Genomic DNA, 25,293 nt, shown 5'->3' with positions numbered 1-25,293 from the left:
TGACTTAGCAGCCACATGTGGACTCTATTCCACATGGTCTCTCATCCCACAGCAGAGGAGCCTGTCCACGTGGCAGTTACAGGGTTCCAAGAGAGAGAGTGGAAGTATGCAGGGCTTCCTGAAGCCAGACTTACAACTGCATTGCAGTCACTTCCACCACATTCATTTGGCCAAAGCACATCACATTACCAGGCAGCCCATATTCAAAATGTGGGGAAGCTGAGTCCGCCTGTGACAGAAGAGATGCAAAAGCACATTGCCCAGGGCGGGGATATGGCAGACCATGGCTCATGGCCGTCGGTTCAGTGGGTCTACTCTACACCTAATCAGACAAGCCCCGTTGGGAACAAAAGAATCATGACCATGACTGGCACGTAGGAGGCAGGTAGGAAATCCCAACTGCTACATAAGTGAGGCTGCACCCCTAGGGTTGTACTCCGAGGAGTGTAGTTGTGATCAGTGTATCTCATGGCCCCTCTGCTTGGGCAGAGCATCAGCTTATCTTGGGGAGGGGCAGGTAACTACTGCAGGACCACCACTGAACAAGTGTTCTGGGTACAGAGCTCAGCACCTGTTAAAGTCTCACTCCGTGTTCATCTTTGCGACTCTGGTTGATAAACACGAGCTCTTATTATTGTGTCTACCATGAGCCTCTCCCTTCCAGACAGAGTTGCTGTCTGTTTTTCTTCCTCAGATGCCCAGTGTCTCTCTCCCCACCCCTTTTCCCCCTCCCCCTCTTATTCCTCTTTTTCTCTCTCTTATCCTCTCCCTCTTCCTCATTTGGCTTCTCTCTTGGAGACATTTAGCAGAGAGCCCAGCCCAGTGAGCCTTTAATGCAAAGTGACATCTGCTCGGAGTCGAGGGCCCTGGAAGTGCTCCCCAGCAGCAAGCGCCTTTGGCTGCAGAAGCCTTGAGCATAGCGGAGTTCTGGGAATGGCTAAATTGCAGCCTGACAGTGTGGATCAGGAAGGGTCACTGTGCAGAGTGGCTGCCTGATTGGGATGGGGAGAGAGTGCCACCACGGTGCTGCCAGGATTCTCAACAGTTGTCCCACAGTGGAACATCACCATTTGTGAGCCCAGAGTCTCTCTGAGGCTGTGATGAAGGATCACAACCGTTGTGGGTAAAAGGGGTCTGTTCTGGAAGGACCTGTCCCGACCACTACACCTTGACTGAGCTTTTGCCCATTTAGGGGTATGGACTGGGCATTTTCTGAGCAGCCTTAGATGAAACTGAATCTAGAACTGGGTTAGAAAAGAAGGGTGTGATGTCTGAGGTGGGAGATGGAGCATCTATAGTGGTTAAAAGCCAAATGCAAGTTGGACCTGGGTTGGAATCTCAGGTCTTCCTTGTACCTGCTGGGTTAGTGCTTCTCTGTATAGTTGTCCAGGATGTACACTGCACAAGGGAGCGAGTCGGAGCCAAAACTCAGATCTCTCTTCAGTCAGCAAGGCATGCACATAAACTCAGCACTCCAATTGCCCCGAATAAGAGACAAGTCCAGTTCGTAATTTTCACAAGGCGTCAGTTTGAGCAAGCGGTGACGTGGGCTGGGTGACACTGGAAGAGTTCTACCTCTCTGCATCTCAGTTCCCTCATCTATAAAACGAGGTGAAAATAGTACCAGAATTACTAGTTTGTTTTTTACATCAAATGTTTGTAAAATACTTAGAATAGTAGAAAGGCCCAATCAATAATGGTTACCCCTAGTGGCTAAACGGAGAAGGCAATGGCACCCCACTCCAGTACTCTTGCCTGGAAAATCCCATGGATGGAGGAGCCTGGTAGGCTGCAGTCCATGGGGTCGCTAAGAGTCAGGCACGACTGAGCAAATTCACTTTCAATTTTCACTTTCATGCATTGGAGAAGGAAATGGAAACCCACTCCGGTGTTCTTGCCTGGAGAATCCCAGGGATGGGGGAGCCTGGTGGGCTGCCGTCTATGGGGTCACACAGAGTCGGACATGACTGAAGTGACTTAGCACAGCATAGCATAGTGGCTAAAAGGACAGATGACCCGAGTTCAAATTCTGTTCTGTCACTTGCTAACTGTACAACCTTGGGCAAGTTATTTAAACAGTCTCAGTTTATTCATCTTTTAAAATGAGGTGATAATAATAATAATACCTTCCCGTGGGTCATGCTGAGGATTAAATGAGTTAATATATTTAAAGTGCTGGTTTAGTACACACATACATATCAGCCTGATAAGCCAGTTTTAATGCTGTTATGTCCACGTAGATGACAGATCAGTCTGAACTAGTGAATTTGCCTTGAATAAGGAGCTGTGGATATCGAGGGTGAGTGGTCTGTATGATGGCAAGCCGACACGCATTTCCACTGTTCTGCCAAGACTAGGAAGAGATTCTTTGAAATAGTAGTTCTGTCTTTCCACCTGCCATCCTCTTTCCTGGTGATCTAGCCAGTACCACCCACTACTACCCACTTATTACCCGCTCTCTGTTCACCCTTTCAAGTAAGGGTGGTGCTGAAGGGGCTCAATTTACAGGCTTCAGTGAACCTGGCTCATTTCCCCAGTCCTACCAAATACTAGCTGTGTGACCTTAGGCAAGTTTCTTAGCCATCTTAAGCCTCAGTTTCTTTGTCTATAAAATGGGAATAATAAGTTGCAGGTTTACTGTTAGGGCAAGTCAAGTGTCTAGCGTGCATGAAGAGGCATGCTACAGCTTCAAACATTAGCTGCTGCTGGTGTTATTCTTGGCATAACTGGTATACATGTGTGCAGCTACACACACACACACACACACACACACACACCAGATTTGTAGCTAGACTCTTGGGAGTTATAAAGGTGAGTGAGTTCTGCTCCTCAGAAGGATGTATTTGGATAGAGGTTATACCCATGCTGGGCTTCCTAGGTGGCTTAATGGTAAAGAATCCACCTGCCAGTATAGGAGATGTAAGAGATGCAGGTTCGATCCCTGGGTCAGGAAGATCCCCTGGAGGAGGGCATGACAACCCACTCCAGTATTCTTGCCTGGAGCCTACTATGGACCAAGGAGCCTGGCAAGCTACAGTCCATGGGGTCACAAAGAGTCAGACAGGACTGAAGCAACTGAGCACGCACGCACATCCTTGCTAAACAGTAACCCAAGTGCAGTGTGGAGGTAAGAACAGAGTTCTGTAAGTGCAGAGGGAGAGGAGCACGTCTACTGCGCTCAAGGCCATAAAACAGAAGGGAGACAGAAAGCAGGAGTCCTTCAAATGGTAGCTTGTGGGTGAACCACATTCTCAGCTCAGGCAGCTGCAGAGAGCCACCCTTCCAGGCAGTGGGGAAACGTGCAGCTGGACTTGAATGCTGACTCTTACTTCTGGACATGAACACAGAGTGCCTACTGCATTCCAACAGGTGGGCACCTCCTACTCTGAGACCACTGTGGGGCAGGGGCTGCCCAAGGTCACCAGGGATCAGAGCCCCAGAACTGGGGTGAAACACCTAAGGTATTAATTCTGCTGCTGAGTCACCAGAAGGATGTCCCCAGGGACCTCCTGAGAGCAGATCAGATGCACTCGCTCCAGGACAGGTAGTCAGGGCTTCTGGAGGGCTTCAAGTTAATCAGCTCTACCCTGGTACTTGAGGCTCACTAAAATTTATATTTAGACCCATTTACTGGCAGGAGATCACACTGGGGTGCTGGGTGATTATGGTCACCCAAGCTTGCAGCTGAAGACTATTAAATAAATTCCCATCACTTCTGGTTTTACTTGTACCTATCCCCAGCCATTCCTGACAACATCCTGGAGAAATGTGTTCTCATCATCGTGGACTTGGTGAGGGGTACCTCTGTCCTCCTTCCCCCATTCTCTGCCTGCATCTGTGGGTGGTGAAAGGGCCCCTCCACACACACCAGCCAGAGGAATCTTTGTGAAACAGAAGGTCTGATCACAGCACACTCTCCTGCTTCAAAACCTCCCCTAGTGTGTTTCCAAGGCCTTAGAATGAGATCTGGGTGGACAGTAAGGCCCAGCCCCATCGGACCCCTGCCTTCCTCTGTTGTCATGCCTTGGACCCCGTTTCCACATCACGGTCCCACCTCCTCCTTTCTGCTGCCCATGTAGGCCAAACTCCTTTCTGCCCCAGAAACTTTGCTCTTCTGTTCCTGCTGCCTGCTGCTGTCACCCAGAATCTTCCTATGTTGTCTCCTTCTCGCCATGAGGCCCAAATGCCACCTCTTCAGAAACGTCTTCTCTGACGCTCATCTGAAACATCACCCCTCACCTCTCTCCTGTTCTGTCTTCCTTTAAATGACTCGGCTCCCATATTATGTCATATTTCACAACCATTTGTTGCTCTGTTGCCTCTCTGACTGTGGAATGTAAGTTCCATGGATCTATTTCATTCATTACCCAGCACCCATGACAATAGGTTTTGCCTGAAGGTGCTCCTGTATTGGAGGGATGAATGAATGAATAAGAAGTAGCAGTAACAATGGATAGAACACAAACAATAATAATAGGAACAATAAATACCCTCTACTCTTTGAGTGCCTGCCATGTTCCTGTCGCCAGGTTAACTGCTTCACCTTCGTTTTCTCATCGGATCTTCACAACAAGCCTATTGAGGTCAGTGCTATTTCCTCCCATTTTACAGATGAGGAAACTGAGACTTGGAGATTTTAGGAGTAACCCACCTAAGATCGCCATCCTGTAAGGGGTGATGCTGAGATTCAGATCAGGTCTTAACCCACACTCTGTGTTGATCTGGAATTGCAAAGACAGGAGGCCATTCCCTCTGTACTCCTTCTTTGGCTGAAGAGTGCAGGGAGTCTTCTTGCTGTTGACAGAATCACAGCTGGCTCCTTCAAAGACAGTGGAGTTGGTGAGACTCTGTCTGAAAGTCAAAGTGACTGTCAAATGGTAACATCAGTGGAAAAATGCTGGCCAGAGGCGCCACCATCGAACCGCACCCGCCTTGGGATGGTGGAGATGGGGCTGTGTGTCTGACCCTGAGAAAGGCCAGAAGACAGACTTTCCTTGCTTTACTAAATTCAGAAGATGAGCTGTGGTTGCTTTAAAAGTCCCAAGTGGATACGTGGCTTGAGCCATTTACATCTTTTCAAACTGGAACCTTTTTTTTTTCCAAAGGGAAAATCTGAAACTGAACTTGAATCTCACTTCTGAGTATGAAGGACATTGACATGGACTTTCAAAGATTCTAGAAAGTCCACTGAGAACCTGGCTGTCAGGGAAAGCCAGCAGCGTGCATGTGTGTGTGTGTGTGTGTGTGTGTGTGAATACACAGCCTGGACCACACAGTATGTGGCCTCTTCCTTGATGCTCTGCGTCCTTCTTCTCTGATGTGAGGGGACGGCCCTGCAGCTTCCTTTGTGTCTTGAGTGACTGTGACTGCCACTGGCCTTCAGAGTTTAAGCTCCTGACAGATATTAAAGAACAATTCACTTATTACAGCTAAACAGAAAAGCATATGGAAAAAGCAAACTGCATTAACATCTGCCGCCCGGGTTCCATCTGCTCCCGTTGGCTTGGCTTCGCCTCCAGACGTGCCAGCCTGTTAGTTCTCCGCGGCCGCTCCTCTTTCCTTCCAGGTCAGGACGGGAGATCGTGCCCGTTCACTTCGATTCACTCACACAGGACCAGGCACATCCTGGGTGTTTTGGAAATGTGGAGAAATGCATGAAAGGCAAGAAGTTGGGAGACAATGGGCTCTGGAGTTCATACTGTAGATCAGCTGCTTGTTAGCTGCGTGGCCCTGGGCAGGTGACATGCCATGTCTATACCTGTTTCCTTGTCAGTCAGATGGGCTTAGCAATAGTGGTAGCTACATGTGAGGATCATTGTGAGGGTGAAATGACATAATGACCTAAATCTCTTGCAATGGGGCAGAGGGTAGGGGCATAGAGTAAGTGGGTGCATGCCCAGGCACTCAGTCGTGTCCAACTCTTTGCGACCCCATGGACTGCAGCCTGCCAGTCTTCTCTGTCCATGAGACTTTCCAGGCAGGAATACTGGAGTGGGATTCCATTTCCTTCTCCAGGGGATCTTCCTGACCCAGGGATCAAACCCAAGTCTCCTGCACTGACAGGTGGATTCTTCACCACTGAGCCACCTGGGAAGCCCCACAGTAAAGTGTGCTGTAAATCCTAATTCTTGCTTTCAATAAGAATGTTACGCCCACCCCCACCTGTGTTACTCATCCCTTTTTCTACAATTTTACAACTTGACTTTAAAAGGGTCGCCTACAGCATGGTCTTTCAGCCCCCTGGGAGTTTCCACTGTGACACAGACACCCTTAAGGATGCAGTGCCTTCTCCCCCGCCATCTGCCTTGGAGAGCTCCAAGCTGGAGGTTCACAGAGCATCGTTCCGCGGGGGGAATGAGAGGTGCTCATGCCCCTCGCAGAGCTGGGCCCACTCAGAGCCAGGCAGTCTCTTCTGTGCTTGGCCTGCAGCTGCCTCCTCCCACCTGAGCTGATTTTTGCCTCCAGCTAGCAAGACAAACCAAATGTTGTTATTTTAGTATCTGGTCGCCTGTCGGAAATAATTTCTAAAAACGTTTTTCCTCTTTCTCTCCCCTGGCTCCCTTGAAGCAGCCACAGCTGTAGAGGGATTAAGACAGGACAGCGGGGAGCCCCTGGCCCTTAGGGGAGGGGCTGCAATGTGGTGATCAGTTGCTACTTACAGGCTGGGGTGAGTCTTCAGCAAGCCACTCACCTCCCTGTGCCTCCGTTTCATGGCCTAGAAAATGGGAATGCTGACTATGCTGGCCTCCAAGGGCTGCTGTGAGTTAGTCCATGCAAGGTGCTTACAAGGACTCCTGGCAGGTGGTAAGCGCTGCTCATTGCCGCTGTTGTTCCTGGGAAATAGAAAGTGACCTCAAACAGCTGTGCGCAGGGGGACAGCCTGATTAGGGAGGAGGAGTTATTGCAGCCAGTCCTAGGTCTCCTGATCCATCCCTACACTTGGCAGGGGGCGGTGGGGGGAACTTCACTCCCTTTCCTAAGATCTCTGGTAGGACCCATAGACCTGTAGAATCCTAGAGCATCCGTGTGATAAGGAACTGACTACGGGATAAATGGTTTCAGTCATGTCCAACTCTTTGCAACCCTATGGGCTGTAGGCTCCTCTGTCCATGGGGATTCTTCAGGCAAGAATACTGCAGTGGTTTGCCGTACCTTTCTCCAGAGGGGTCTTCTCGACCCAGGAATCTAATCCACATCTCTTACATCTCCTGCATTGGCAGGTGGGTTCTTTACCACTAGCGCCACCTAGGAAACCCTAAGGAACTGACTGGTCCCATGTTTTTCCAAAAGAGGTGTGTCCTTTCAGGATGATTTGGGAAACTCCATGGGCTTAAACAACCTTGATTCATCCAGGGAGAAAGTGAATGCCTTTTCCACAGTCCTTAAGTCTGTTTGATGACACCAAGGAGAACGTCTCAGCTTGGTGATAGTATGATTTTAGCACCTAACCTTTGCACACCTCCCTTTACAACAGAGTGAGCCTTCGGCTCCTAGCCTTAAGCAGTCAACTTGATCTAGCCTGGGGTGGGATACCATTGTTTCCTTTTCCTTGTGTTCAGATTTTTAGGAACTCCCTTATAGCTCAGTTGGTAAAGAATCCGCCTGCAATGCAAGAAACCCCAGTTCAATTCCTGGGTCGGGAAGATCGGCTGGAGAAGGGATAGGCTACCCCCTCCAGTATTCTTGGGCTTCCCTGTGGCTCAGCTGGTAAAGAATCTGCCTGCAATATGGGAGACCTGGGTTTGATCCCTGGGTTGGGAAGAACCCCTGGAGAAGGGAAAGGCTACCCACTCCAGTACTCTGGCCTGGAGAATTTCATGGACTGTATAGTCCATGGGGTCCCAAAGAGATGAACACGACTGAGCGTTCACTTTCACTTTTTCTGGTGATCAACTTTTCACAGTATATGTGTAGACATTTAAATGGTAGCCAATTAAAATCAATAAGTAAATGGGGAAGGTGTTAGAACATACTGTCCTAGCCCAGCACCCCCAGTTTGCAGAATGATGGTGAACAGGATCCAGAGAGTGCCAGGTCGCCTGATTCACAACACGACCTGAGGCTGGAGGGGACTGAGTTGGGCGTTAGCACCTCTGGCTACACATCGGGATCACCTGGAAGCTTTGAAAAGTTCTGGTCCTCTGGCTTCAGCTCATACCAACTCAGTCAGTATCTCCCTGGTGGATGAAACTGGACACTGCCAGGAAGTGACCCCTTGAGCCGTTTTCAGCATGGAGAGTGAGCCTGGGTGGATCTGAAATTGCAGGCATGGCAGCCCTTGGAGAAACTGCCAGCTCTTTTTCTGTCTCTGCTTAGTTGCTCAGTTGTGTCCGACTTTCCGTGACCCCATGGACTGTAGCCTGCCAGGCTCCTCTGTCCACGGGATTCTCCAGGCAAGAATACTGGAGTGGGTTGCCATGCCCTCCTCCAGGGGATCTTCCTGACCCAGGAATCGAACCCTCATTGGCAGGTGGGTTCATCCAGGAAGCCACCCAGTGGCAGGCACTGTGGTTTAACTCCTCAGTCTGTGTGGCCATGAACAAGTGTTTATACCTCTCTGAGCCTCTGTTTACTCATTTGTCAAAAAGGATATCCTCCGACTAACAGGAGTGTTATTTCTAGTGATGATCTGTGTTTTCAGCTGTGTCCTATGGACTTTCCCAGCAATGACTTGTTTCATCCTCATACCAATTCTGTGAGTGGTTACAGCTGGGAAGCCTGCCCCAAATTGCAGCATTTTGAAATGGTGCAGAGACCCAAGTAGTCTGCTTGAGTGCTTGAGGCCCTGGCCTCGAGTACAGCGGGGCAGCACTGCCTGCTGTGTGGCTGTTGTTGTTGTTTAGTTGCTCAGTCGTGTCCAACACTTTGTGACCCCATAGACTAAAGCCCCAGGCTCCTCTATATGGGATTCTCCAGGCAAGAATACTGGAGTGGGTTGCCATTCCTTTCTCCATGTAAAACTGTTGGGAACATTCAATAGGAGATGGCATAAAAAATGCTGCCCAAGCAGCAGTGATGAAAGGTGCATTGCGGGGGAAGGGGCTGCATCATAAAAGCCTGAACACCCCATGTCAGCTTGGATTCTCCCGCTCTCAACTGTGGGAGTGTGGGTTCAACAGGCAATATTCTGTTCTCTTCCTGAGATCCAGCCAGGAGGGGAAAGTTCACGGTTGGCCTGGTCCAAGTTCGGGCACTTAGGGTGCTTGAGAGATAAGGCTGGGAGGTTAAGAGCACAAGCATTGGAATCAGACCAACCTGGGTTTGATCCCTTCCTGCCCCTGTGACACTGGGTGAGTCACGTGACCTCCTCTCTGGGCCTCAGTTTGCTCTTAGGTCACGTGTGGATGCTAAGGTCTCAGAGACCAATGTAGGGACTGCCCTGGGGGTCTGGTGGTTAGCTTCCACTACAGGGGGCATGGATTTAACCCCTGGTCGGGGATCTTAATCCCCCATGCCACGAGGTGCAACCGAAAAAAAAAAAATCAGCACGAAGATTAACTGAGGGGTAAGGTGTAGGCGGCGGTCCATGGGATTGCTAAGAGTCGGACACGACTGAGCAACTTCACTCTCACTTTTCACTTTCATGCATTGGAGAAGGAAATGGCAACCCACTCCAGTGTTCTTGCCTGGAGAATCCCAGGGACGCGGGAGCCTGGTGGGCTGCCGTCTATGGGGTTTCACAGAGTCGGACACGACCGAAGCGACTTAGCAGCATCAGCAAGGTGTAGGCGATCTCCCAGGTAGCGAGTGACAGCTGGGAGGGGACGAAGCAGGTGGTAGGATGGAGCAGGACACTGGGAGGTGAGCAGGGCCTGCTTTATTGGGGGAGTTGCAATGATCGGGCATCTGGCCAGGATTTAGTAGTCAGCATGGAAGTCCCTGTCTTGCTGCCTCAAACTCTTCTTGTGTGAAAAAAATCCTAATGGATATAATGCCTGAGGGAAAGGAAAGTGACCTGCTCTGGGGCAATAAGGAGCCAGGAGACTGGAGGAGACCCTGGAGGGCCCCCCAGAAGCTGAAGACTGAGAAAAACTTCTTAGAGACCCATCCAGAGAGAAGGCAGCCTGTCTTCAGAACCTTGGTGCAGCTAGTAGCTTGCACTCTGTAAAGTTCACGGAAAGAGCCATCTAGTGGCCTGAATGACTGTGGTCCATCGGGTCTCCCAGAACCACCTTCTGCTGGGTCTGTTTCATGGATCGTTTGAGGATAAAGGGGAGCTCCTTTGTCTAGAAGTCAGGACACATCTGCCAGGGAAGGTCCACTGAGCAGCTCCTTGAATAAGGAACTTGTCCAGTAGCAGACTGTCTTTCCCATCTGGATGGCACGTGTTCTGGGGAGGCGTGTCATCTCTAAAACAGGAGGGGCAAGGGGAGGCAGAAACAGCCCTCTCCCCTGTCAACCGGGCACCCAGCCCTGCTCCAGTTCCCCTTCTCACTTTCCCAGCTCTCTGGGGCTGGACTGGCCCGGCCCTTCAGCCTACTTAGAGAACCTCTTCCAGCTTCAGTTCCCTCATCTTTGAAATGGGTGAATATGTATAACTGAATCACTCTGCTGTACACCTGAAACTAACACAGCATTGTAAATCAACTATACTCCATTATAAAATTTAAAAATTTAAAAATAATAAAATGTCTAATCAAAAATTAAATAAAATGGGTGGATAAAGCATAATCAATACTTGACATTGTATCCGTAACACATCCTATCTGTTTTTCTCTTTTTATTGAGTCGTTGGTCAGTTGCTTATCTATTTCGTTCTCTTAGAATGAGTGTTTCATAAGAGCAGGTGTCTCCAGATCTTAGTGATAGACACAGCACTTCTGCCAGGGACAGTGGCTGGCACATACTTGGCACTCAGTAAATACACATGAATGGATACACCACAGAAGGTTACTATAGAAGTTGGGATGAAATGATGCTGGTAATGTTTACCTTCCATTCTCTGTGCTTTGACCTGTGCCTTTGCACTAAGCTGATATATCTTCTCATTGACTTTATGAGGTTTGGATATTATTATACCTGTTTTACATAGGAAGGACCAAGGCTCAGAGAGGTTTGCTAACTTTCCCAAGGTCGCACAGCTAGCAAGTGGCAGGGCCAAGTTTCAGATTCAGAAGAGTGACCTCAGAGCATGCTCCTGTAACCCGTCAGCATGTCCCAGGGGCCATGATTGCCCATTGCCCCCTTTTGGCTCAGCACAGTGTGAGAGATGAACAGCAGACACATCCCCTCTGAAGGGAGGGACCAGAACTCTCCTTTCAGGGGAGAGTAGGACACTCAAAAGTTGGTTGTGAGGAGGTTTTCTGCCCTGAAGCCCGACAGAGAATGTCAGGGGCTTGTGAGAAGCATGCTTACGAACAGCACATGCCACCCATGAAGGTCAGCCCCCTCAGGCCAGGAGGCAGAGGTCATTCTCCAAAGGTGTTAAAGAGGGCTCACCTCCATCCACGGCCCCCAGCGGAGGTGGCCATTCTTTGTCTGCCTGCGTGCTCAGTCGTGTCTGACTCTTTGTGACCCCAAGGACTATAGCCCGCCAGGCTCCTCTCTTCATGGGATTCTCCAGCCAAGAACACTGAAGTGGATTGCCATGCCTCCATCCAGGGGATCTTCCTGACCCAGGGATCGAACCCATGTCTCCTGCATTGCAGGTGGATTCTTTACAGCTGAGCCACCTGGACCATTCTGCACAGCATGCCAAACCCTCACATGAACAGGAAGTGTCAGTGGGGCTTCTCCACTTTGCCGACAGTTAGGCCTGTAAACAGGCAACCTTCTTCAGGAACTTAGCCCATAAAACTGCGTGGAGGCCCCGTCCCTGGGAGGGTGGGCCAAGGCAAGCACAGGCTTATAAAGGAGATTTAAGGAGACGACAGCAGCATATTCATTTGTGCCTCTGCATAGTAAAGATAATTTATTGGCGGCTGCTGGGACACTCAGCCCTGAAATCACATGGATGGGAATATTAGGTGCCTTTCCCTTGCTCCCTCTCCCCACCCCAAATGGCTCTGACTTTCAGATGGTGTAAATTAATTGGGTTTGTGTGTGTGTATAAGTGCATATATATTTATTTATTTACAAACATCTTTCCTTATTTATCTCACTGGCTCCGTGAGCATTTACATTTCTTCAGAGACTCTGCAGTAATGAGCTTACAAGTGGGTCATTCATTACCCACTTGTGGCAGGAGGCGGGGGGAGGGCATGGGAGACCTGGCAGATGCAAAGGATGAGTTTGATTCATCAGCAGGAGGCCCATTTGTCTCCTCAAGGGCCCCTTCCCCAGAGGACCAGGATGGGAGAAGAGCACAAACAGGAGATGCCGAAACAAGGAGTGCTTCCCAGGAGCTGGGACAAGAGACTCAGGGAAGGTGTGTAGGGAAATAAAACCATGACAAATAGCATGTTGGGGTTGGGGGAGTACAGAACTGAGTTAGCCTCAAGTTATGGAGACAAAGAATTGATGCTTTTGAACTGTGATGCTGGAGAAGACTCTTAAGAGTCCCTTGGACTGCAAGGAGATCAAACCAGTCAATCCTAAAGGAGATCAGTCCTGAATATTCATTAGAAGGACTGATGCTGAAGCTGAAACTCCAGTACTTTGGCCACCTGATGCAAAGAGTTGACTCACTGGAAAAGACCCCGATGTTGGCAAAGATTGAAGGCAGGAGGAGAAGGGGATGACAGGATGAGATGATTAGATGGCACCACCAACTCAATGGACATGAATTTAGGCAAGCTCCCGGAGATGGTTAAGGACTGGAAAGCCTGGTGTGCTGCAGTCCATGGGGTCGCAAAAACTGAGTGACCGAACAACGAGGGAGACAAAGCAGAAAGGCAAGAGGAGTTTACACCAAGGACTCAAGTTATTCAAGTAACCCTCTGCCTGCTGACCCCCTCTCTTCTTTAAAGATTTCAGCCCACTTAGTGATTGCTTTCTTTTAGGGTCTTTGCTGGAGGTGGTGTCACCCGCTAGGGGTTGTTTTGGGTATCCATGGGACACTCCACCAAGGCTGGTTGTTAACAGCCCTAGGGAGTAGAGTGTAGGTTTTCTACCCATGTTGTGTGATTTGGAGTGTATTACTTTACCTATCTGTGCCTCCATACTTTCACTTGTCAAATGTTAGTTGTTGTTGTTCAGCCGCTAAGTTGTCTCTGACTCCTTGTGACCCCATGGACTGCAGCACGCCAGGCTCCTCTGTCCTCCACTGTCTCCAACAGTTTGCTCAAATTCATGTCCGTTTCTTCTGCGATGCTATCTAACCACCTTTTGTCAGACATCTTCATTATGACCTGTTCATCTTGGGTGGCTCTGCACGGTGGCTCATAGCTTCATTGCAAGCTTCAGAGCAAGCCCCTTCCCCATGACAAGGATGCTAACAGTACCTACCCCAAAAAGTTGTTCTGGGACTTTTTGTCAGCTGTATTGTTGTTCAGTTGCCAAGTCGTGTCCGACTCTTTGCAACCCCATGAATTGCAGCATGCCAGGAGTTCCTATCCTTCACTATCTCCCAGAGTTTGCTCAAACTCCTGTCCATTGAGTCGATGATGCCATCCAACATCTCATCTTCTGTCGTCCCCTTCTCCTCCCGCCTTCAATCTTTCCCTGCATCAGGGTCTTTTCCAATGAGTCAGTTCTTCACATCAGGTGGCCAAAGTATTGCAGCTTCAGCTTCAGCATCAGTCCTTCCAATGAATATTCAGGACTGATTTCCTTTAGGATTGACTGGTTGGATCTCCTTGCAGTCCAAGGAACTCTTAAGAGTCTTCTCCAACACCACAGTTCAGAAGCATCAGTTCTTTTGTGCTCAGCTTTCTTTATAGTCCAACTCTCACACTCATACATGACTACTGGAAAAACCGTAGCTTCGACTAGACAGACCTTCGTCAGCAAAGTAATGTCTCTGCTTTTTAATATGCCGTCTAGGTTTGTCATTGCTTTTCTTCAAGGAGCATGTGTCTTTTAATTAGGTATAATTAAAAAGCATCTTTTAATTAGGTATGTATATTGAGGTCTAATTGACAAAATTGTAAGATATTTAAAGTGTTCAATGTGCAGATTTGATATAGAGATACATTTCCCCCCACTGAGTTCATTAACACATTGTTCTGGAATTTTTAAGGATAATCAAGTGTCAAGTGTGAGTGCAGTGCTTAGAATTAATGTTCTATAAGTGTTAGCTACTATCGTTGTTATTACTGAGTTTGAGTTTTGCTGGGCTTGCTTGCCCATGATTCCCTGTCTGCCTGTTAAACATGCTCTTTCCTCTGAAGTTTGGGCAGGAAAGCTGCTTTCTTTGTGAAAACCTCTGCTCTCCTTGGACTTGGATTCTTGATGAAACCCTTGGCACACATTCATCGCCACTCTGCCTCCCTTTGCTCTCATCCTGAAACACTGTATGTCCACTCCCACTTCCCTCTCGTGTGTCAGAACCCCAACAACAACAGGAAGCGTGTCTTAAGTCCCCTTCCTCTCCTCTGCCTCCTCCACGCCTGGCAGGGAGTAGGCACCCAGTTAAAGTATGTAGGGTGAATAAACCAGTCATTCTCAACCCTGTCGGACCAGCCCCTCTTCATGCAATAAATCTTTTAAAATAATTCCTTTTATCTGTTGTGAAATGAAATCCATACTTGTTACAACCTACTTATACTCACAGCTCTGAAACAGATCAATACACTGCCTTGATAATAATATAACAAATGTGTTCAAAGTAATTTGAAATAAAAATAATGTGTATTTTGTTCTGTAAATGATCAGGCATAACACCTCCAGACAAGCGCTTCCCAAACTGTAAAGTGCGGACAAACCCCCATGGCATCTTGTTCAAATGCAGATTCAGTGGTCCAGGTGGGAGCCTGAGAACCTCCATTTCTAACAGACTCCCGAGGATGCTGATGTTGCCAGCTGTCAGGCCTCCCTTTGTGTCAAGGGGCTAGAAGACACATGAAAAGATCAGGTGCCGGATGTTGACTCACCAAGAATTACAATTACAAATACAGGTGGAGAACAGGTGTGTTTGTTGGTAACTTACAGGCATAGCTTGTGTGGCTGTTGATGAAGGATTTTAAAAAAATCATGCTAAAATTCTGAATGATGTAAGATCTCCCCTTGAGTTAAAGATAGTTACTTTCCTGGAAAATTCAGTTCTATTAAAAGCACTCAAAAGTACTCTGTCATATGTAAATTTGTATGAGGTTCCTGACCTGCATAATTAAAAACAAGTTGTTCGCCCACATGACAGGTAGAGACATTCAGAAGTCCTGCAGGATGTGGGATTGTTCTTCATTGCTTTGGAAATATGCATTGTTAGGGATCTGGTGTCCCCCGTCGCTCTCTGCCAGGAACATCCCACAGTCTTTGTGGCAACCGAAATGGCAAACATGTTTTCAGAACACCCCTCGAGGGGCAGTCCCACTTCTATGGAAAACCCTGGAATAAAAGGATTCCTTAAGGACTCTTGAGATCTTTGAGGCAAGGCTCTGAAGTTGAGTTCCTTGAGAATCCTGGGTCCTTGGTTTCGAGCAGGCTCACAACGTGCAGTGGGTGAGGGGACCTGCGCCACGTTGGACAAGAGCTGTGATGATCTGTAGAGCAGCCGCCCCTTCTCAATACTGCCAGCCACTGCTCCGTCCCACACGGTCATTACACGCAGAATCCCAGCCCACTGCTGTCAGGCCTGCTGGTGCTTCAGGAGAGGGTGGAAATCCAAATTTTAAGATGGAATCTCTAGACCTTGAAATGTTGCCTGGGACTATAAACCAAGACATGAGTACCCCGTACAAAGCAAACCAACCCCTTGATACAACCATGAAGTCCCAGTTAGGACCTCTGGTTTAAATTTGGGGGGCTTCCCTGGTGGTTCAATGGTAAAGAATCCACCTGCCATTATAGGAGACACAGGTTCCATCCCTGAGTCAGGAAGATCCCCTGGAGAAGGAAATGGCCACCCACTCCAGTATTCTTGCCTGAAAAATCCCATGAACAGAGGAGCCTGGCAGGCTATATAGTCCATGGGGTTGCAAAGAGATGAACACGACTTAGCAACTAAACAACAACTTAAATTACGGATCTTGGGGATCCCTAGTCCCCAAGTGCCAGCATCTTGGGGACTAGCCACTTGCTTGAATGAATGCCCCCTCCTCAGAGTGACCCTGTTTCCAGTGGGGGAGTCTAACCCTCCTCCCACGTCCCCCCTTTGCAGGCACAGTTTCTCCCCATCTCCTCCAGATCCTCCCTGCTCCCTCCAGCACGCCTTTCCTTAGTTAACTTGGGCCCTTTCTGCGGCCATCTCTTTCTCCCTGGCCTAGCTCTCCTGTTCTGTCCACTTGGACTGGTCACTTGGGGCTGTTGTTGTCACACGGGAGCAGGGCTTGAGCCACTGAGGCTGCCAACAGGGGTCTCTGGAGCACATGCCCGTGGAGCCGTGCTTCCCCACCAGGGGTGATTTTTGGCCCCTAGGATATGTCTGGCAATATCTAGAGACATTTTTGGTTTTCACACGAGTGTTACCGTCATCTAATAGGGAGAGATCACGGGTGCTGCTAAACACTCTAGAATGCACGGGACAGCCTCCACAGAGACATGACCTGCCCCCAGATGTCCCTAACGTCACAGTTGAGAAAGTCCGTCTTGGAGAAATCCAGAAGGCTTTGTTACTGAAGCTAGACTGGGTTGTTCATTGTGATTGTCACACCCTCCTGGTGGGGCTAGAAGGACATTCTGGGTCCAGTCTGGACTCCTGTGCTGGCCCCAAGGACACAGCAATATGGAGTTGAGGTCCAGGCCACATGGCCTTGGGCAGTGTCAGGGATAAACAGGCCGTAAGGACAGATATCAACGGGTGAGATCTTGTTGCACTAGGGGAACGGGTCCAGTGTGAACCGAACGCCACTGAGACTTGTACAGAGAGACTGGTCTCTTAAAGGGAGCGTGAGGGCATAGTGAGGGGGTGAGCAGGGCTTGAGCAGAGTCAGGGCAGTGAGAAAGGACAGAAAGCAGGAAGGGGGTGGGGGGCCCTGTCCCCATGAAACTCATCTGGGTTTGCCAGCTGGCGCTTCTCCAAGCTAGTCCTCTCCTTTGCATAGGGGCTGGAAGGGACGCTGGGGCCCCGTCTTAGGGGGTTAGCTGAAGCAAACTCGATTCTGTTGGCAGCCTTCTGTTTTCTCAGGCAGGCGCTAGAAGGGGACTAGAATCATCCAAGGGCTGTGTCCTTGAGCTGTCAGAAATGATGTTAGTGTTTTCTCCAGTCTTTACAGGCCAAGGTTGAGGCCATGTTGAGAAGGGGCTCAGAGGGGCTTGGCTAGAGTTTGGTCAAAGGGAGCAGCTTTGCCAGCAGGTCAGTCTTCCTCCCAGAGGGTGTCCCAGGGCTTTAGGGTTCTGCCTCTTTCTATAAAACTATTTATCATCACTCCATTTCCAGTTGACCTAGATTTCCACCCGTGTGTGTATTTATCGTGTATGCAAGTAAAATAAAAACCCGCAGGCCTGCTGTATAGAGAAAAACCCAACATAAAAAGGTCCTCAACTTTTATTTCCTCCATGAGTAGGTATTTCGGATGATAAGTCTGTATTATGTCAGCAATTCTCAAACTTGTTGGTCTCCATGGACCCCCTTCTATTTTCAAATATTGTTTCGGACCCCCAAGGAGCTTTTCTTTATGTAGGTTATATCTATCAATTATTTGTTATATGTTGAAATTTAAACTAGGGCATTCTCAACATTGGTTATTTATTGATTTACTTAACATAATCATAACTCATTACGTGTCTGTATAAGTAAAACCTTTTATGAAAAATATGTGTGTTTTACACAACCAAAACAAATTTCATGAGAAGAGATTGTTCTGCATTTTTGCAAATCTTTGTAATATCTGGCTTAATAGAAGACAGCTGGATTCTCACATTTGTTTCTGCTTTCAATCTGTTGCGATTTCACACATCATGGATCCTCTGCAAAACTCCACTGTGTGCTTTTGTGAAAGATGAGTGAATAACGGAAAATAACGTCTTCAAAGTATGATGAAAGTAGTGACCTTAAAGATCACCTGAAAGGGTTCCCCCAGGGGTTCCCAGAGCACACTTTGAGAACCGCTTCATTAGATCATCACTATAAGCATTAATTCCAATTTAATCCATTGTAGCTAACATTTATTCAGGTCTAGGCTTTATCCTGAGTGCTGTACACATGTTAACTCTCTGAACTCTCGTAAAAGTGCCATTAGGCAGGGACTAGTTATTATGCCCATTTACAGAGAGGAAGACTGAGGCTCTCAATGTTAGATATTGTGCCCTGGGTCACACAGTGAGCAAGTGGCAGAGGCCTGATGGACTTGATTGCACTTCACCTCCCCACCCTGCCCTTCCAAATGGCTTAAGTCTACTCACTGGGTGATGGGGCACCGGCTAAAAATGTCACCTAGGTGCTGAGTATGTATAAGCCTTATGCTAAGTGTTCTGTTGTTCACTAGAATTAAATATAGGTGTGCCCTATTTAATCTCTCCCTCACCTTTGCAAAGTAGGTCTTCCGACCCCTTCTTTTTTGGTAGATGAGAAAATTGAGGCCCTGAGAGGCTAAGCTCCTTTCCCCGTATCTCAGAGTTAAGGGGCAGAGGCTGGATTCCAAGTCAAGCCAGTGCTACCCATGCAGCTCCCTCCCTCCTCACCCAAAGCTGCGCATCCCGTTAACATGACTAAATCTGCTAAATTACACCAGGCTTATTATTGAGGGTTTTATTAAAGCCTGGCCTGCCCGTGCCCAGCGAGGCCCCCGAGTTTCTAAGTGCTGGCCAGCCCTGCCACTCTTTGTGCATACAAATGAGCCTATGAGGGGCCTCTGTGAGGTCTGTTTGCATTGGCAGCTGGGGTAATTGCATGTCCTAATTGGGTGCAGCTATGCACACTGCGACTGCCCTGGCACAGCCGTCCTTTTGGAAGCAGGTGCAGGCTTCTCCCCCAAGTGTCCCTCTCAATGGCCCTGGTCACCTTGGTGATGGGAATGAAGCCTCAGACACTGAGTTCACCAGCAAACAACTACTCAGCTGGCCGTGCGTCCACACACCATGAAAGGAAGCCATAAGCGGGTGGTGATGAGTGAGCAGGTGGGATGGGCGCCCTCACGCCTGCACGGTGCACCTGGCCGGGGCTCCCCTCTGGCACCCTCCCTGGTCCTCAGACCTGCCGAGAGGCGGGCAGCATCGGTGGGTGTGGCCTCTAGACCTCAACTGCCTGGGTTCCAATCCTGGCTCCTCCACTTCCTAGAGCTGGATTTAGTCCCTTAACTTCTCTGAACCTCCGTACTCCCATCCAAAACATGGGAAGAATAACAGCATTTCTTTCATAGGATCCTCATGAGAATCAGATGAGTGAGTCGGTACAGAAGGGTTGGAAACAAAGCCTGGGGCAGAGTCAGCACTGTGCACGTATTTTCTAACGGGAGCATGTTTCGTTAGCACCTTGCGTGTGTCAGTCACTGTGCTTCATCGGTTCTCAGCTATGGGGAGGGAGGTGCCAGCCTGGGATGGATGAGGAATTTGGAGATGAAATCGTCTATCCCAGGTCAAAGAGCTACTGGAGAAGACGATCACAGGATGATGCAGGGAGGAGACCACACACTTAGGAGCACCCATCTACCCCTCCATCCCTGGTCTCTTAAAATCCATCAGCTATTCCTCAACAATTTGAAATTGCAGAACTTTGTTAGTCAATGGTATTGCTTAATGGTCGACTCAGAGAATGTTCAGCAGCATCGCACAGGACCTTTTATCTTATAGATGAAAAAATCTGACAATCGCTAAAGCAAGACAGATCCCTGGGTCTCCTCCTTTCCTGTTTGGTGTCCTTTCTACACAAAAATAAGAGCAAAGGTTTATCAATGAGTGGAGTATTTAGAACCCACCTCCACTCCGAAACAGGACTGGGGTGTGGTGGGGGGGATTCAATTGATCAAGCAAGGAAAAATCCATCCTGAAGTCTGAACCATAGAGAACTAGGAAGGACAGAAGCAGATCCAGGTGTCTCCAGCACAGCAGCCTGGGTCACGTAACCCACCTCTCGAAGCCATCTTGTGCTTGGCATATTTCTACCTGATTGAAATTGGCTCTAAACATGCCCAAGGTTGAATGGGAGTGGAGGACATTATTGCATTTAATTATTTCTCCAGAATAAAAATGGATTCTAGCAGCAGCTTAGAAGTAAGGCAACAGCAGAGCAATTAAGAGTTTTGGAGCTCGCATGTGAACATTTGAATGTGCAATCATTGTAATAAGTACATTAAAATAAAATAAGTCAAAGGGTTGCATTTACATAAATAACCCAAGGTGAGAGTGTTGGATTGCTTAAGAATAAAAGGGACACAGCTAGGAGATCATCATAAAGAAATAATCATCGATCTGTCATCCAGGTGGAGACCATAATGGGTGAGACAGTGGAGGTCCAGTGTTAATTGGTGGGGAAGCGTCTTTGCTTTTTCTTCTTCCTGCTTTGGGTGTGGCAGACACATTCCAGAAGTTTTATATACATTCATCATCACCAAACCCCCATGAGGCCTTATTTTCGAATCCCTATTTTCCATATGAGGAAACTGAGGCATGCAGAGCTTGGATCACATCATTTCCAGCATCACTTTCATTTCTTGGTGAGGTTACTTCACTTCCCTGTGCTGTAGTCTCCTCCCCTTCATTAGGACTCATGCTGCGGCTTCCCTGGGTGCTCGAGGGGATTAAGGACACAAAGTGCATGAAGGGCCAGAGTTTAAGGGGACATGGGTGCTAAAGGTATGATGATTATCTCACATGTGTTTTCCTGGAAACCTCCCACAGTTGGTTTGTACAGGGAAGGGAACCTGGGCTTGGATGTCTGGATCTTGATTCTCCAAGGGAAGGAGAGAAAAACTGAGGCCATTAGCCTCTTGGCGAGCAGGTGAAGAGTTAAGGGGAAAGTGAGTGATACTTCTCCAAGGTATAGAAGGGTTGAGGGATAAATGGATAGAGCAAATGTAGTGTATTCATACAATGGGATATTATTCAGTCGAGAAAAAGAAGGAAATCCTGCCATATGTGACAACATGGATGAACCTCAAGGATGCTGGTATGAAAGAGGGATGAAAGTGAAAGTCACTCAGTCATGTCCCTATGGACTATATAGCCCAGCAGGCTCCTCTGTCCATGGAATTCTCCAGGCAAGAATACTGGAGTGGGTAGCCATTCACTTCTCCAGGGGAACTTTCTGACCTAGGGATCGAACTCGGGTCTTCTGCATTGCAGGGGGATTACTTATCATCTGAGCCACCAGGGAAGCCCAGAGGATGTTAATACTGAGTGCAATAAGCTGGACACAGAAAGACAAATGCTGTTTGATCCACTTACATGAGAACCTAAAATAGCCAAATTCAAGACTTTCCTGGTGGTCCAGTGGTTAAGACTCTGTGCTTCCAGATCAGAGGGTGAAGATTCAATCCCTGGTTGGGGAACTAAGTAAGATCTCATATGCTATGTGGCATGCCCCCTCCCCCGCCCCAAAAGAGTTTGCCTTCGATTTTAAATAAATAAATAAAACAATCAAACTCAGAGAATCAGAGAGTAGGATGGTGGTGGCCAGTGGCTGGGGGAGGGGAAAATGAGAAATCTCTAATCAACGGGCATAAAGTCTTGGTGGTGTAGGGTGAATACATTCAAGAGATCTGCTGTACAGCCTTGTGTCTGTAGGTAGCAAGACTGTATGGGGCATTTAAAACGTTTGCCGAGAGGGTAGATCTCCTGTTACGTGTTCTCACCACAGTAAAATAAAGTGTACAAAAAAGAAGAAAGAAAACTGCTGGGGGAAGGTGTTGGAGAACTCATCAACTGCTGTAGAAAACAGCTTTGACTCAGAGTGACCGAGATCTTAGGCTCCTGAGCGATGCCTGATTCTCACTGACTATGCCTCAGTGACTTTTCTGGAAGCTATCGAATACCTACCTGTGAGCTCTTCGTGCCAGAAGAGAAAATATTTCCCTTTCCTCTTACACTCAAATCTTTTGGTTTCCCTTGACAGCTGAGTAGCACCTGGGGCCAGGGGGAAGGCCATGGGGTCACGCAGAGCTGACAGTCCCTGTTGTGTGGGTGTCTCTGAGTGGACAACCCTTATTAATCTCGAGTCCTATTAGAACTGCTGCTGGCCCCTGGTCCTGATGTCACAAATTAACCAGAGGAACCAGCCGTTTTCTGATGGTCAGATTAGCTTCATTGATTGCAGCGTTTCCTGTGTCTGGTGTTACTTAGAGAAGTTCTGCCAGAAAGTGGTCGAGAATGTGAGCTTTTGAAATTTTGATGGAGGTTTTCTGCTCAGGGGATAAACTGGTGATTGTCAGTTAATGAGGAAAGAGACCAACCCAGGAACTGTACTTAGGACTTTTTTGATGAGAGTGGATACATGTGGCTGTGGGGGTTTCTGCTCACTCTCTACCTTCTTGTTAACTTCTAGAAAATGGGCTTAGGGACAGAATTTAAACTCATATTCTTAGACAGCAAGTGTCATCAAACTGATTTTTTGGCTGTTAGAGGCAAAAAGCAATATGAAATTGGGTCTTGTATCTGAGGTCAGCTAAGAGGAAGAAAGCAGATAGTTGTCTTCTGTATTAATCAGGATGAGTTAGACCGTGCTGCAGTAACGAAGATCCCCAAACCTCAGGGACAGAAATCCGCAGAGGTTTACTCTGCCCATGGAGGGTTGGTGGAGTTGCAGGGCCTTTACCATCAGGAGTGTGGCTGGATGCTACCAGGGAAGAAGGGACAAGGCAAAATGTGCCTGGCCCCAGTCACTTGTCTTGGCCACCGCAAGTTGCTTGGCTGTGTCTCATTTGCAGGGGATGGGAAGTGCAATTGTATCGTGTGCCTAGAAGGAAGAGAACTGGAATATTTGTCAAGAGCTTTATTGAATACCATCCCCCCATCCAGTCCATTCCAACCTAGGCTAATGTATGCAAAGAGCCCATCCACTCTGTCACAGAGAAGGGGACACTAAATGCTCTGCCCTTGACCTGTCAGCTGAACAGAAGAGGCACAAAACTACCACAAGTTTTAGAATTAGACAAGTGCAAAGTCACAGCCTTCCCTAAATGACGTCAGACAAATCATTGAATATCCCCAAGCTTTTTTCCCCTCTTTTGTAAGATGAGGGAATGGTAGTATCTGCCTCTGTTACTTCAGAATTTACTTGTGAAGGTTAAATGATTTATCACATGGATAGGCTTAGCACACTGCCTGGCACCTGATAACATGCCCAAGTGGGTGGAAGCAACAAGCAAGCCTTGGCTCCTCTTTCTGTAAAATAGTGAGGGGATACCCCTTAGGGGGCGATTTTCAGCATGCAGTAAGTAATACCTGTGAATCAGCGGCATATGGTGACTGGCTCACAGGGACAGCTCAGAGAATTCATCTGAGAGGCTGCTTGGGATTTTTCAAGGGTCTCTGGACAGAAAGAAGGAAAAGAGGAATAGCAGTGAAGTTTGTTTAGGTTTCAACAACAGAGGCATGGCCCCCACTTGAGGGGGATTTCTTACAAGATGCATGCGGGAGGTAAGAAAAGCCAGAAATAGGTGTTAGAACCGGAATTTCCCCTTTACAGACCAGCATGTAAGGTCGGCTCCCATGGATGACCAGCAGCTTCTCTGTGACAGAACACAGGCTGCACTGTCTCTCGGCATCTCCTTGTTTCAGTCTTTCTATCCATTGCCTCCAGCCGCTGCCACCCGGGTGCTCTGCGGCCCCTCCTTACTGTCCTCTCCCTCTTCTGTGACTTCCTGACACCTGATGGCCACTGGCCAGCCTAGAGACGGCTCTTTGGAGAAGACATGCCTGTCCCAGATCCATTTAGCTGGGTGAGAGTGGATGGGAGGGGAGTCAGGCTGCTGTGCTTAAGGGGACAGAGTGAGTGGGATCAGAAGGGCTCTGCAGCTCCCTGGAAGTGGCTGGTGGATCTGATGGCCCAGGGCAGAAGTCATCGACCTATCTGCTTTGAATCCCAGCTTCACGACCAACCGCCTGGGTCACCTTGATGAGTCACTGATGCCAGTACCTGCAAAATGAGAATAAAAGTAACATCAACTTACAGAATGGCCACGAGGTATCTTAGTGTTGCTTTCATTCCTATGGACTCTGAAATTGGTACTTGATGCTAGGGGAGATGAAACAAAGGTAAGAAGTGAGTAGACACATTGCTGGACCAAACGGGGACATTGGAGACAAGGGCAAGCAAACCAAGCCCAGAGAAGGGGAACCTTCTAAACTCACAATCCTGGAGAACTGGGGTCTGCATAGTGTTTTTTAAAGGGCCAGAGAGTATTTTAAGCTTTGCAGGCCAGATAGTCTCTATGGCAACCACTCACCTCTGCTGTTGTAGCAGGAAAGTGACCATAGACAATCCATAAATGAATAGGCACAGCTGTGTTTCAATAAAACTTTATTTACAAAAACAAATGGCATGGAGGATTTGGCTCAGGGCAGGCAATAGCTTGCAGGACTGCTAAAGGAGGAGATGCACTTAGTGTCAGCTGAACGGCAGCCCCTCCTGGGCACCGGCACCGCCTCCACAGCTCTGTTCCTCCAACGCCCTCCTTGAGAACCTTCAATGGTCACATTTAGGAAAATGAATGAGGATGCCTGCCCTCAGGATTGCTACTCATTGCCAGTGCGTTACTATAGCAATGGATTTAAAGAGTCAATTAGCCTCAATTCTCCATGGCCTCTGTGTCCCCTCTGACTGACTGGCTTTGGCCCATGGATTCTCTTTGAGGTTAAGGCCTTCGTAATGGGCTCTAAACAGAAGCACTGTGTTTTGGAAGTGATGAAGGACATTAGTTGACCAGTGCATTTGATCCAAGCTCAAAATGGCCAGGGCCCACATACCGTGGAGAAGCTGAGTTCCAGGTGCCCCTCTTCCTGGAAAGACTCATTGTCTCAAAAATGACTCTTGCCTTTTCTCTTGACCCAACCCATCCTGGATGACTTAATCAGTTCTGCTCCAGATACAAGCATCAAGAGTCAAAGCTCAAACACAAAACTGTCACCAAGTCTTGGATTCATTGTAAGGATTGTCCTGTAAAGGACACATTCCTGCCGAGATAGCTGGTGATGTCTCCCCTCCAGAATTAACTGTGGCATGGTCTCATTCCTCTTATGGGCATAGATCTAGGAGCATGTCTTAAAGGCAATGGAAAGTAAATACTATCCTACCAATGTTTTCTCCCCTTATAGCTTTATTATGGCTTTGCTAACCATTAACCATCACAGCGCTCTCTGCTGGAATTTAAACAGGAAACT

The 25,293-nt window shown here is 48.2% G+C and overlaps 1 protein-coding gene across 1 annotated transcript in view; it reads left to right on the top strand.

The window, feature by feature from the left end:
• XYLT1 (xylosyltransferase 1) overlaps positions 1-25,293 on the top strand; it is a 347,744-nt gene that overhangs the window by 165,176 nt on the left and 157,275 nt on the right. The gene's annotated exons all lie outside the window — the stretch shown is intronic.

The sequence above is a fragment of the Bos grunniens genome, chromosome 25, assembly GCF_055505025.1.
Source record: "Bos grunniens cultivar Pamir isolate PY7600 chromosome 25, Bosgru_T2T1.0, whole genome shotgun sequence".
Lineage (NCBI taxonomy): Eukaryota > Metazoa > Chordata > Mammalia > Artiodactyla > Bovidae > Bos > Bos grunniens.
This window is presented reverse-complemented; position numbering and strand designations above follow the sequence as displayed.